The sequence below is a fragment of the Phyllobates terribilis genome, unplaced genomic scaffold (assembly GCF_046119375.1).
Source record: "Phyllobates terribilis strain yellow unplaced genomic scaffold, ASM4611937v1 Scaffold_1__5_contigs__length_1240528914, whole genome shotgun sequence".
Classification (NCBI taxonomy): Eukaryota; Metazoa; Chordata; class Amphibia; order Anura; family Dendrobatidae; genus Phyllobates; species Phyllobates terribilis.
Window position 1 is genome coordinate 633927070 of NW_027362761.1, and position 16730 is coordinate 633943799.

The window sequence follows — 16730 nt, forward strand, 5'->3', positions numbered from 1 at the left end:
CATAGGATAAAACAACATAAATACAATTTAATAAAGCATAGGATAAAACAACATAAATACAATTTAATAAAGCATAGGTTAAAACAACATAAATACAATTTAATAAAGTATAGGATAAAACAACATAAATACAATTTAATAAAGCATAGGTTAAAACAACATAAATACAATTTAATAAAGCATAGGATAAAACAACATAAATACAATTTAATAAAGCATAGGTTAAAACAACATAAATACAATTTAATAAAGCATAGGTTAAAACAACATAAATACAATTTAATAAAGGATAGGTTAAAACAACATAAATACAATTTAATAAAGCATAGGATAAAACAACATAAATACAATTTAATAAAGCATAGGATAAAACAACATAAATACAGTTTAATAAAGCATAGGTTAAAACAACATAAATACAATTTAATAAAGCATAGGATAAAACAACATAATACCATTTAATAAAGCATAGGATAAAACAACATAAATACAATTTAATAAAGCATAGGTTAAAACAACATAAATACAATTTAATAAAGCATAGGATAAAACAACATAAATACAATTTAATAAAGCAAAGGATAAAAGAACATAAATACAATTTAATGAAGCATAGGATAAAACAACATAAATACAATTTAATAAAGCATAGGTTAAAACAACATAAATACAATTTAATAAAGCATAGGTTAAAACAACATAAATACAATTTAATAAAGGATAGGTTAAAACAACATAAATACAATTTAATAAAGCATAGGATAAAACAACATAAATACAATTTAATAAAGCATAGGATAAAACAACATAAATACAATTTAATAAAGCATAGGATAAAACAAGATAGATGCAATTTAATAAAGCATAGGATAATACAACATAAATGCAGTTTAATAAAGCATACGATAAAACAACATAAATACAATTTAATAAAACATTGGATAAAACAACATAAATACAATTTAATAAAGCATAGGATAATACAACATAAACACAATTTAATAAAGCATAGGATAAAACAACATAAATACAATTTAATAAAGCATAGGATAAAACAACATAAATACAATTTAATAAAGCATAGGACAAAACAACATAAATACAATTTAATAAAGCATAGGATAAAACAACATAAATACAATTTAATAAAGCATGGGTTAAAACAACATAAATACAATTTAATAAAGCATAGGATAAAACAACATAAATGCAATTTAATAAATCATAGGATAAAACCACATAAATTCAATTTAATAAAGCATAGGATAAAACAACATAAATACAATTTAATAAAGCATAGGATAAAACCACATAAATACAATTTAATAAAGCATAGGATAAAACAACATAAATACAATTTAATAAAGCATAGGATAAAACAACATAAATACAATTTAATAAAGCATAGGTTAAAACAACATAAATACAATTTAATAAAGTATAGGATAAAACAACATAAATACAATTTAATAAAGCATAGGTTAAAACAACATAAATACAATTTAATAAAGCATAGGATAAAACAACATTTATACAATTTAATAAAGCATAGGTTAAAACAACATAAATACAATTTAATAAAGCATAGGTTAAAACAACATAAATACAATTTAATAAAGGATAGGTTAAAACAACATAAATACAATTTAATAAAGCATAGGATAAAACAACATAAATACAATTTAATAAAGCATAGGATAAAACAACATAAATACAGTTTAATAAAGCATAGGTTAAAACAACATAAATACAATTTAATAAAGCATAGGATAAAACAACATAATACCATTTAATAAAGCATAGGATAAAACAACATAAATACAATTTAATAAAGCATAGGTTAAAACAACATAAATACAATTTAATAAAGCATAGGATAAAACAACATAAATACAATTTAATAAAGCAAAGGATAAAAGAACATAAATACAATTTAATGAAGCATAGGATAAAACAACATAAATACAATTTAATAAAGCATAGGTTAAAACAACATAAATACAATTTAATAAAGCATAGGATAAAACAACATAAATACAGTTTAATAAAGCATAGGTTAAAACAACATAAATACAATTTAATAAAGCATAGGATAAAACAACATAAATACCATTTAATAAAGCATAGGATAAAACAACATAAATACAATTTAATAAAGCATGGGTTAAAACAACATAAATACAATTTAATAAAGCATAGGATAAAACAACATAAATGCAATTTAATAAATCATAGGATAAAACCACATAAATTCAATTTAATAAAGCATAGGATAAAACAACATAAATACAATTTAATAAAGCATAGGATAAAACCACATAAATACAATTTAATAAAGCATAGGATAAAACAACATAAATACAATTTAATAAAGCATAGGATAAAACAACATAAATACAATTTAATAAAGCATAGGTTAAAACAACATAAATACAATTTAATAAAGTATAGGATAAAACAACATAAATACAATTTAATAAAGCATAGGTTAAAACAACATAAATACAATTTAATAAAGCATAGGATAAAACAACATTTATACAATTTAATAAAGCATAGGTTAAAACAACATAAATACAATTTAATAAAGCATAGGTTAAAACAACATAAATACAATTTAATAAAGGATAGGTTAAAACAACATAAATACAATTTAATAAAGCATAGGATAAAACAACATAAATACAATTTAATAAAGCATAGGATAAAACAACATAAATACAGTTTAATAAAGCATAGGTTAAAACAACATAAATACAATTTAATAAAGCATAGGATAAAACAACATAATACCATTTAATAAAGCATAGGATAAAACAACATAAATACAATTTAATAAAGCATAGGTTAAAACAACATAAATACAATTTAATAAAGCATAGGATAAAACAACATAAATACAATTTAATAAAGCAAAGGATAAAAGAACATAAATACAATTTAATGAAGCATAGGATAAAACAACATAAATACAATTTAATAAAGCATAGGTTAAAACAACATAAATACAATTTAATAAAGCATAGGATAAAACAACATAAATACAGTTTAATAAAGCATAGGTTAAAACAACATAAATACAATTTAATAAAGCATAGGATAAAACAACATAAATACCATTTAATAAAGCATAGGATAAAACAACATAAATACAATTTAATAAAGCATAGGTTAAAACAACATAAATACAATTTAATAAAGCATAGGATAAAACAACATAAATACAATTTAATAAAGCATAGGATAAAAGAACATAAATACAATTTAATGAAGCATAGGATAAAACAACATAAATACAATTTAATGAAGCATGGGTTAAAACAACATAAATACAATTTAATAAAGCATAGGATAAAACAACATAAATACAATTTAATAAAGCATAGGATAAAACAACATAAAAACAATTTAACAAAGCATAGGTTAAAACAAAATAAATACAATTTAATAAAGCATAGGATAAAACAACATAAATACAATTTAATGAAGCATAGGATAAAACAACATAAATACAATTTAATAAAGCATAGGTAAAACAACATAAATGCAGTTTAATAAAGCATACGATAAAACAACATAAAAACAATTTAATAAAACATAGGATAAAACAACATAAATACAATTTATTTAAGCATAGGAAAATACAACATAAACACAATTTAATAAAGCATAGGATAAAACAACATAAATACAATTTATTAAAGCATACGATAAAACAACATAAATACAATTTAATAAAGCATAGGACAAAACAACATAAATACAATTTTATAAAGCATAGGATAAAACAACATGCACACAATTTAATAAAGCATGGGTTAAAACAACATAAATACAATTTAATAACGCATAGGATAAAACAACATAAATACTATTTAATAAATCATAGGATAAAACCACATAAATACAATTTAATAAAGCATAGGATAAAACAACATAAATACAATTTAATAAAGCATAGGATAAAACAACATAAAAACAATTTAATAAAGCATAGGTTAAAACAAAATAAATACAATTTAATAAAGCATAGGATAAAACAACATAAATACAATTTAATGAAGCATAGGATAAAACAACATAAATACAATTTAATAAAGCATAGGATAAAACAACAAAATACAATTTAATAAAGCATAGGTAAAACAACATAAATGCAGTTTAATAAAGCATACGATAAAACAACATAAATACAATTTAATGAAGCATGGGTTAAAACAACATAAATACAATTTAATAAAGCATAGGATAAAACAACATAAATACAATTTAATAAAGCATAGGATAAAACAACATAAAAACAATTTAACAAAGCATAGGTTAAAATAAAATAAATACAATTTAATAAAGCATAGGATAAAACAACATAAATACAATTTAATGAAGCATAGGATAAAACAACATAAATACAATTTAATAAAGCATAGGTAAAACAACATAAATGCAGTTTAATAAAGCATACGATAAAACAACATAAATACAATTTAATAAAGCATAGGATAAAACAACATAAATACAATTTAATAAATCATAGGATAAAACCACATAAATACAATTTAATAAAGCATAGGATAAAACAACATAAATACAATTTAATAAAGCATAGGATAAAACAACATAAATACAATTTAATAAAGCATAGGTTAAAACAACATAAATACAATTTAATAAAGTATAGGATAAAACAACATAAATACAATTTAATAAAGCATAGGTTAAAACAACATAAATACAATTTAATAAAGCATAGGATAAAACAACATAAATACAATTTAATAAAGCATAGGTTAAAACAACATAAATACAATTTAATAAAGCATAGGATAAAAGAACATAAATACAATTTAATGAAGCATAGGATAAAACAACATAAATACAATTTTATGAAGCATGGGTTAAAACAACATAAATACAATTTAATAAAGCATAGGATAAAACAACATAAATACAATTTAATAAAGCATAGGATAAAACAACATAAAAACAATTTAACAAAGCATAGGTTAAAACAAAATAAATACAATTTAATAAAGCATAGGATAAAACAACATAAATACAATTTAATGAAGCATAGGATAAAACAACATAAATACAATTTAATAAAGCATAGGTAAAACAACATAAATGCAGTTTAATAAAGCATACGATAAAACAACATAAAAACAATTTAATAAAACATAGGATAAAACAACATAAATACAATTTAATAAAGCATAGGATAATACAACATAAACACAATTTAATAAAGCATAGGATAAAACAACATAAATACAATTTATTAAAGCATACGATAAAACAACATAAATACAATTTAATAAAGCATAGGACAAAACAACATAAATACAATTTAATAAAGCATAGGATAAAACAACATAAATACAATTTAATAAAGCATGGGTTAAAACAACATAAATACAATTTAATAACGCATAGGATAAAACAACATAAATACTATTTAATAAATCATAGGATAAAACCACATAAATACAATTTAATAAAGCATAGGATAAAACAACATAAACACAATTTAATAAAGCATAGGATAAAACAACATAAATACAATTTAATAAAGTATAGGAAAAACAACATAAATGCAATTTAATAAAGCATAGGTTAAAACAACATAAATACAATTTAATAAAGTATAGGATAAAACAACATAAATACAATTTAATAAAGCATAGGTTAAAACAACATAAATACAATTTAATAAAGCATAGGATAAAACAACATAAATACAATTTAATAAAGCATAGGTTAAAACAACATAAATACAATTTAATAAAGCATAGGTTAAAACAACATAAATACAATTTAATAAAGGATAGGTTAAAACAACATAAATACAATTTAATAAAGCATAGGATAAAACAACATAAATACAATTTAATAAAGCATAGGATAAAACAACATAAATACAGTTTAATAAAGCATAGGTTAAAACAACATAAATACAATTTAATAAAGCATAGGATAAAACAACATAAATACCATTTAATAAAGCATAGGTTAAAACAACATAAATACAATTTAATAAAGCATAGGATAAAACAACATAAATACAATTTAATAAAGCATAGGATAAAAGAACATAAATAATATTTAATGAAGCATAGGATAAAACAACATAAATAAAATTTAATGAAGCATGGGTTAAAACAACATAAATACAATTTAATAAAGCATAGGATAAAACAACATAAATACAATTTAATCAAGCATAGGATAAAACAACATAAAAACAATTTAATAAAGCATAGGTTAAAACAAAATAAATACAATTTAATAAAGCATAGGATAAAACAACATAAATACAATTTAATGAAGCATAGGATAAAACAACATAAATACAATTTAATAAAGCATAGGATAAAACAACAAAATACAATTTAATAAAGCATAGGTAAAACAACATAAATGCAGTTTAATAAAGCATACGATAAAACAACATAAATACAATTTAATAAAGCATAGGATAAAACAACATAAACACAATTTAATAAAGCATAGGATAAAACAACATAAATACAATTTAATAAAGCATAGGATAAAACAACATAAATGCAGTTTAATAAAGCATACAATAAAACAACATAAATACAATTTAATAAAGCATAGGATAAAACAACATAAATACAATTTAATAAAGCATGGGTTAAAACAACATAAATACAATTTAATAAAGCATAGGATAAAACAACATAAATGCAATTTAATAAATCATAGGATAAAACCACATAAATACAATTTAATAAAGCATAGGATAAAACAACATAAATACAATTTAATAAATCATAGGATAAAACCACATAAATACAATTTAATAAAGCATAGGATAAAACAACATAAATACAATTTAATAAAGCATAGGATAAAACAACATAAATACAATTTAATAAAGCATAGGTTAAAACAACATAAATACAATTTAATAAAGTATAGGATAAAACAACATAAATACAATTTAATAAAGCATAGGTTAAAACAACATAAATACAATTTAATAAAGCATAGGATAAAACAACATAAATACAATTTAATAAAGCATAGGTTAAAACAACATAAATACAATTTAATAAAGCATAGGATAAAAGAACATAAATACAATTTAATGAAGCATAGGATAAAACAACATAAATACAATTTTATGAAGCATGGGTTAAAACAACATAAATACAATTTAATAAAGCATAGGATAAAACAACATAAATACAATTTAATAAAGCATAGGATAAAGCAACATAAAAACAATTTAACAAAGCATAGGTTAAAACAAAATAAATACAATTTAATAAAGCATAGGATAAAACAACATAAATACAATTTAATGAAGCATAGGATAAAACAACATAAATACAATTTAATAAAGCATAGGTAAAACAACATAAATGCAGTTTAATAAAGCATACGATAAAACAACATAAAAACAATTTAATAAAACATAGGATAAAACAACATAAATACAATTTAATAAAGCATAGGATAATACAACATAAACACAATTTAATAAAGCATAGGATAAAACAACATAAATACAATTTATTAAAGCATACGATAAAACAACATAAATACAATTTAATAAAGCATAGGACAAAACAACATAAATACAATTTTATAAAGCATAGGATAAAACAACATACATACAATTTAATAAAGCATGGGTTAAAACAACATAAATACAATTTAATAACGCATAGGATAAAACAACATAAATACTATTTAATAAATCATAGGATAAAACCACATAAATACAATTTAATAAAGCATAGGATAAAACAACATAAATACAATTTAATAAAGCATGGGTTAAAACAACATAAATACAATTTAATAAAGCATAGGATAAAACAACATAAATACAATTTAATAAAGCATAGGATAATACAACATAAACACAATTTAATAAAGCATAGGATAAAACAACATAAATACAATTTAATAAAGCATAGGATAAAACAACATAAATACAATTTAATAAAGCATAGGACAAAACAACATAAATACAATTTAATAAAGCATAGGATAAAACAACATAAATACAATGTAATAAAGCATGGGTTAAAACAACATAAATACAATTTAATAAAGCATAGGATAAAACAACATAAATGCAATTTAATAAATCATAGGATAAAACCACATAAATTCAATTTAATAAAGCATAGGATAAAACAACATAAATACAATTTAATAAAGCATAGGATAAAACCACATAAATACAATTTAATAAAGCATAGGATAAAACAACATAAATACAATTTAATAAAGCATAGGATAAAACAACATAAATACAATTTAATAAAGCATAGGTTAAAACAACATAAATACAATTTAATAAAGTATAGGATAAAACAACATAAATACAATTTAATAAAGCATAGGTTAAAACAACATAAATACAATTTAATAAAGCATAGGATAAAACAACATTTATACAATTTAATAAAGCATAGGTTAAAACAACATAAATACAATTTAATAAAGCATAGGTTAAAACAACATAAATACAATTTAATAAAGGATAGGTTAAAACAACATAAATACAATTTAATAAAGCATAGGATAAAACAACATAAATACAATTTAATAAAGCATAGGATAAAACAACATAAATACAGTTTAATAAAGCATAGGTTAAAACAACATAAATACAATTTAATAAAGCATAGGATAAAACAACATAATACCATTTAATAAAGCATAGGATAAAACAACATAAATACAATTTAATAAAGCATAGGTTAAAACAACATAAATACAATTTAATAAAGCATAGGATAAAACAACATAAATACAATTTAATAAAGCAAAGGATAAAAGAACATAAATACAATTTAATGAAGCATAGGATAAAACAACATAAATACAATTTAATAAAGCATAGGTTAAAACAACATAAATACAATTTAATAAAGCATAGGATAAAACAACATAAATACAGTTTAATAAAGCATAGGTTAAAACAACATAAATACAATTTAATAAAGCATAGGATAAAACAACATAAATACCATTTAATAAAGCATAGGATAAAACAACATAAATACAATTTAATAAAGCATAGGTTAAAACAACATAAATACAATTTAATAAAGCATAGGATAAAACAACATAAATACAATTTAATAAAGCATAGGATAAAAGAACATAAATACAATTTAATGAAGCATAGGATAAAACAACATAAATACAATTTAATGAAGCATGGGTTAAAACAACATAAATACAATTTAATAAAGCATAGGATAAAACAACATAAATACAATTTAATAAAGCATAGGATAAAACAACATAAAAACAATTTAACAAAGCATAGGTTAAAACAAAATAAATACAATTTAATAAAGCATAGGATAAAACAACATAAATACAATTTAATGAAGCATAGGATAAAACAACATAAATACAATTTAATAAAGCATAGGTAAAACAACATAAATGCAGTTTAATAAAGCATACGATAAAACAACATAAAAACAATTTAATAAAACATAGGATAAAACAACATAAATACAATTTATTTAAGCATAGGAAAATACAACATAAACACAATTTAATAAAGCATAGGATAAAACAACATAAATACAATTTATTAAAGCATACGATAAAACAACATAAATACAATTTAATAAAGCATAGGACAAAACAACATAAATACAATTTTATAAAGCATAGGATAAAACAACATGCACACAATTTAATAAAGCATGGGTTAAAACAACATAAATACAATTTAATAACGCATAGGATAAAACAACATAAATACTATTTAATAAATCATAGGATAAAACCACATAAATACAATTTAATAAAGCATAGGATAAAACAACATAAATACAATTTAATAAAGCATAGGATAAAACAACATAAAAACAATTTAATAAAGCATAGGTTAAAACAAAATAAATACAATTTAATAAAGCATAGGATAAAACAACATAAATACAATTTAATGAAGCATAGGATAAAACAACATAAATACAATTTAATAAAGCATAGGATAAAACAACAAAATACAATTTAATAAAGCATAGGTAAAACAACATAAATGCAGTTTAATAAAGCATACGATAAAACAACATAAATACAATTTAATGAAGCATGGGTTAAAACAACATAAATACAATTTAATAAAGCATAGGATAAAACAACATAAATACAATTTAATAAAGCATAGGATAAAACAACATAAAAACAATTTAACAAAGCATAGGTTAAAACAAAATAAATACAATTTAATAAAGCATAGGATAAAACAACATAAATACAATTTAATGAAGCATAGGATAAAACAACATAAATACAATTTAATAAAGCATAGGTAAAACAACATAAATGCAGTTTAATAAAGCATACGATAAAACAACATAAATACAATTTAATAAAGCATAGGATAAAACAACATAAATACAATTTAATAAATCATAGGATAAAACCACATAAATACAATTTAATAAAGCATAGGATAAAACAACATAAATACAATTTAATAAAGCATAGGATAAAACAACATAAATACAATTTAATAAAGCATAGGTTAAAACAACATAAATACAATTTAATAAAGTATAGGATAAAACAACATAAATACAATTTAATAAAGCATAGGTTAAAACAACATAAATACAATTTAATAAAGCATAGGATAAAACAACATAAATACAATTTAATAAAGCATAGGTTAAAACAACATAAATACAATTTAATAAAGCATAGGATAAAAGAACATAAATACAATTTAATGAAGCATAGGATAAAACAACATAAATACAATTTTATGAAGCATGGGTTAAAACAACATAAATACAATTTAATAAAGCATAGGATAAAACAACATAAATACAATTTAATAAAGCATAGGATAAAACAACATAAATACAATTTAATGAAGCATAGGATAAAACAACATAAATACAATTTAATAAAGCATAGGTAAAACAACATAAATGCAGTTTAATAAAGCATACGATAAAACAACATAAAAACAATTTAATAAAACATAGGATAAAACAACATAAATACAATTTAATAAAGCATGGGTTAAAACAACATAAATACAATTTAATAACGCATAGGATAAAACAACATAAATACTATTTAATAAATCATAGGATAAAACCACATAAATACAATTTAATAAAGCATAGGATAAAACAACATAAACACAATTTAATAAAGCATAGGATAAAACAACATAAATACAATTTAATAAAGTATAGGAAAAACAACATAAATGCAATTTAATAAAGCATAGGATAAAACAACATAAATACAATTTAATAAAGCATAGGATAAAACAAGATAGATGCAATTTAATAAAGCACAGGATAATACAACATAAATGCAGTTTAATAAAGCATACGATAAAACAACATAAATACAATTTAATAAAACATTGGATAAAACAACATAAATACAATTTAATAAAGCATAGGATAATACAACATAAACACAATTTAATAAAGCATAGGATAAAACAACATAAATACAATTTAATAAAGCATAGGATAAAACAACATAAATACAATTTAATAAAGCATAGGACAAAACAACATAAATACAATTTAATAAAGCATAGGATAAAACAACATAAATACAATTTAATAAAGCATGGGTTAAAACAACATAAATACAATTTAATAAAGCATAGGATAAAACAACATAAATGCAATTTAATAAATCATAGGATAAAACCACATAAATACAATTTAATAAAGCATAGGATAAAACAACATAAATACAATTTAATAAAGCATAGGATAAAACCACATAAATACAATTTAATAACGCATAGGATAAAACAACATAAATACTATTTAATAAATCATAGGATAAAACCACATAAATACAATTTAATAAAGCATAGGATAAAACAACATAAATACAAATTAATAAAGCATAGGATAAAACCACATAAATACAATTTAATAAAGCATAGGATAAAACAACATAAATACAATTTAATAAAGCATAGGATAAAACAACATAAATACAATTTAATAAAGCATAGGTTAAAACAACATAAATACAATTTAATAAAGCATAGGATAAAACAACATAAATACAATTTAATAAAGCATAGGATAAAAGAACATAAATACAATTTAATGAAGCATAGGATAAAACAACATAAATACAATTTAATGAAGCATGGGTTAAAACAACATAAATACAATTTAATAAAGCATACGATAAAACAACATAAATACAACTTAATAAAACATAGGATAAAACAACATAAATACAATTTAATAAAGCATAGGATAATACAACATAAACACAATTTAATAAAGCATAGGATAAAAAAACATAAACACAATTTAATAAAGCATAGGATAAAACAACATAAATACAATTTAATAAAGCATAGGACAAAACAACATAAATACAATTTAATAAAGCATAGGATAAAACAACATAAATACAATTTAATAAAGCATGGGTTAAAACAACATAAATACAATTTAATAAAGCATAGGATAAAACAACATAAATGCAATTTAATAAATCATAGGATAAAACCACATAAATACAATTTAATAAAGCATAGGATAAAACAACATAAATACAATTTAATAAAGCATAGGATAAAACCACATAAATACAATTTAATAAAGCATAGGATAAAACAACATAAATACAATTTAATAAAGCATAGGATAAAACAAGATAGATGCAATTTAATAAAGCATAGGATAAAACAACATAAACACAATTTAATAAAGCTTTCGATAAAACTACATAAATACAATTTAATAAAGCATAGGATAAAACAACATAAATCCCATTTAATAAAGCATAGCATAAAACAACATAAACACAATTTAATAAAGCATAGGATAAAACAACATAAATACAATTTAATAAAGCATAGGATAAAACAACATAAATACAATTTAATAAAGCATAGGATAAAACAACATAAACACAATTTAATAAAGCATAGGATAAAAAAACATAAATACAATTTAATAAAGCATAGGATAAAACAACATAAATGCAGTTTAATAAAGCATACAATAAAACAACATAAATACAATTTAATAAAGCATACAATAAAACAACATAAAAACAATTTAATAAAGCATAGGATAAAACAACATAAATGCAATTTAATAAAGCATAGGATAAAACAACATAAATACAATTTAATAAAGCATAGGATAAAACAACATAAATACAATTTAATAAAGCATAGGATAAAACAACATAAATACAATTTAATAAAGCATAAGTTAAAACAACATAAATACAATTTAATAAAGTATAGGATAAAACAACATAAATACAATTTAATAAAGCATAGGTTAAAACAACATAAATACAATTTAATAAAGCATAGGATAAAACAACATAAATACAATTTAATAAAGCATAGGATAAAACAACATAAACACAATTTTAATAAAGCATAGGATAAAACAACATAAATACAATTTAATAAAGCATAGGATAAAACAACATGAATGCAGTTTAATAAAGCATACAATAAAACAACATAAATACAATTTAATAAAGCATACAATAAAACAACATAAATACAATTTAATAAAGCATAGGATAAAACAACATAAATACAATTTAATAAAGCATAGGATAAAACAACATAAACACAATTTAATAAAGCATAGGATAAAACAACATAAATACAATTTAATAAAGCATAGGATAAAACAACATAAATACAATTTAATAAAGCATAGGTTAAAACAACATAAATACAATTTAATAAAGTATAGGATAAAACAACATAAATACAATTTAATAAAGCATAGGTTAAAACAACATAAATACAATTTAATAAAGCATAGGATAAAACAACATAAATACAATTTAATAAAGCATAGGTTAAAACAACATAAATACAATTTAATAAAGCATAGGTTAAAACAACATAAATACAATTTAATAAAGGATAGGTTAAAACAACATAAATACAATTTAATAAAGCATAGGATAAAACAACATAAATACAATTTAATAAAGCATAGGATAAAACAACATAAATACAGTTTAATAAAGCATAGGTTAAAACAACATAAATACAATTTAATAAAGCATAGGATAAAACAACATAAATACCATTTAATAAAGCATAGGTTAAAACAACATAAATACAATTTAATAAAGCATAGGATAAAACAACATAAATACAATTTAATAAAGCATAGGATAAAAGAACATAAATAATATTTAATGAAGCATAGGATAAAACAACATAAATAAAATTTAATGAAGCATGGGTTAAAACAACATAAATACAATTTAATAAAGCATAGGATAAAACAACATAAATACAATTTAATAAAGCATAGGATAAAACAACATAAAAACAATTTAATAAAGCATAGGTTAAAACAAAATAAATACAATTTAATAAAGCATAGGATAAAACAACATAAATACAATTTAATGAAGCATAGGATAAAACAACATAAATACAATTTAATAAAGCATAGGATAAAACAACAAAATACAATTTAATAAAGCATAGGTAAAACAACATAAATGCAGTTTAATAAAGCATACGATAAAACAACATAAATACAATTTAATAAAGCATAGGATAAAACAACATAAACACAATTTAATAAAGCATAGGATAAAACAACATAAATACAATTTAATAAAGCATAGGATAAAACAAAATAAATGCAGTTTAATAAAGCATACAATAAAACAACATAAATACAATTTAATAAAGCATAGGATAAAACAACATAAATACAATTTAATAAAGCATGGGTTAAAACAACATAAATACAATTTAATAAAGCATAGGATAAAACAACATAAATGCAATTTAATAAATCATAGGATAAAACCACATAAATACAATTTAATAAAGCATAGGATAAAACAACATAAATACAATTTAATAAATCATAGGATAAAACCACATAAATACAATTTAATAAAGCATAGGATAAAACAACATAAATACAATTTAATAAAGCATAGGATAAAACAACATAAATACAATTTAATAAAGCATAGGTTAAAACAACATAAATACAATTTAATAAAGTATAGGATAAAACAACATAAATACAATTTAATAAAGCATAGGTTAAAACAACATAAATACAATTTAATAAAGCATAGGATAAAACAACATAAATACAATTTAATAAAGCATAGGTTAAAACAACATAAATACAATTTAATAAAGCATAGGTTAAAACAACATAAATACAATTTAATAAAGGATAGGTTAAAACAACATAATACAATTTAATAAAGCATAGGATAAAACAACATAAATACAATTTAATAAAGCATAGGATAAAACAACATAAATACAGTTTAATAAAGCATAGGTTAAAACAACATAAATACAATTTAATAAAGCATAGGATAAAACAACATAATACCATTTAATAAAGCATAGGATAAAACAACATAAATACAATTTAATAAAGCATAGGTTAAAACAACATAAATACAATTTAATAAAGCATAGGATAAAACAACATAAATACAATTTAATAAAGCAAAGGATAAAAGAACATAAATACAATTTAATGAAGCATAGGATAAAACAACATAAATACAATTTAATAAAGCATAGGTTAAAACAACATAAATACAATTTAATAAAGCATAGGTTAAAACAACATAAATACAATTTAATAAAGGATAGGTTAAAACAACATAAATACAATTTAATAAAGCATAGGATAAAACAACATAAATACAATTTAATAAAGCATAGGATAAAACAACATAAATACAGTTTAATAAAGCATAGGTTAAAACAACATAAATACAATTTAATAAAGCATAGGATAAAACAACATAAATACCATTTAATAAAGCATAGGATAAAACAACATAAATACAATTTAATAAAGCATAGGTTAAAACAACATAAATACAATTTAATAAAGCATAGGATAAAACAACATAAATACAATTTAATAAAGCATAGGATAAAAGAACATAAATACAATTTAATGAAGCATAGGATAAAACAACATAAATACAATTTTATGAAGCATGGGTTAAAACAACATAAATACAATTTAATAAAGCATAGGATAAAACAACATAAATACAATTTAATAAAGCATAGGATAAAACAACATAAAAACAATTTAACAAAGCATAGGTTAAAACAAAATAAATACAATTTAATAAAGCATAGGATAAAACAACATAAATACAATTTAATGAAGCATAGGATAAAACAACATAAATACAATTTAATAAAGCATAGGTAAAACAACATAAATGCAGTTTAATAAAGCATACGATAAAACAACATAAAAACAATTTAATAAAACATAGGATAAAACAACATAAATACAATTTAATAAAGCATAGGATAATACAACATAAACACAATTTAATAAAGCATAGGATAAAACAACATAAATACAATTTATTAAAGCATACGATAAAACAACATAAATACAATTTAATAAAGCATAGGACAAAACAACATAAATACAATTTTATAAAGCATAGGATAAAACAACATACATACAATTTAATAAAGCATGGGTTAAAACAACATAAATACAATTTAATAACGCATAGGATAAAACAACATAAATACTATTTAATAAATCATAGGATAAAACCACATAAATACAATTTAATAAAGCATAGGATAAAACAACATAAATACAATTTAATAAAGCATGGGTTAAAACAACATAAATACAATTTAATAAAGCATAGGATAAAACAACATAAATGCAATTTAATAAATAATAGGATAAAAC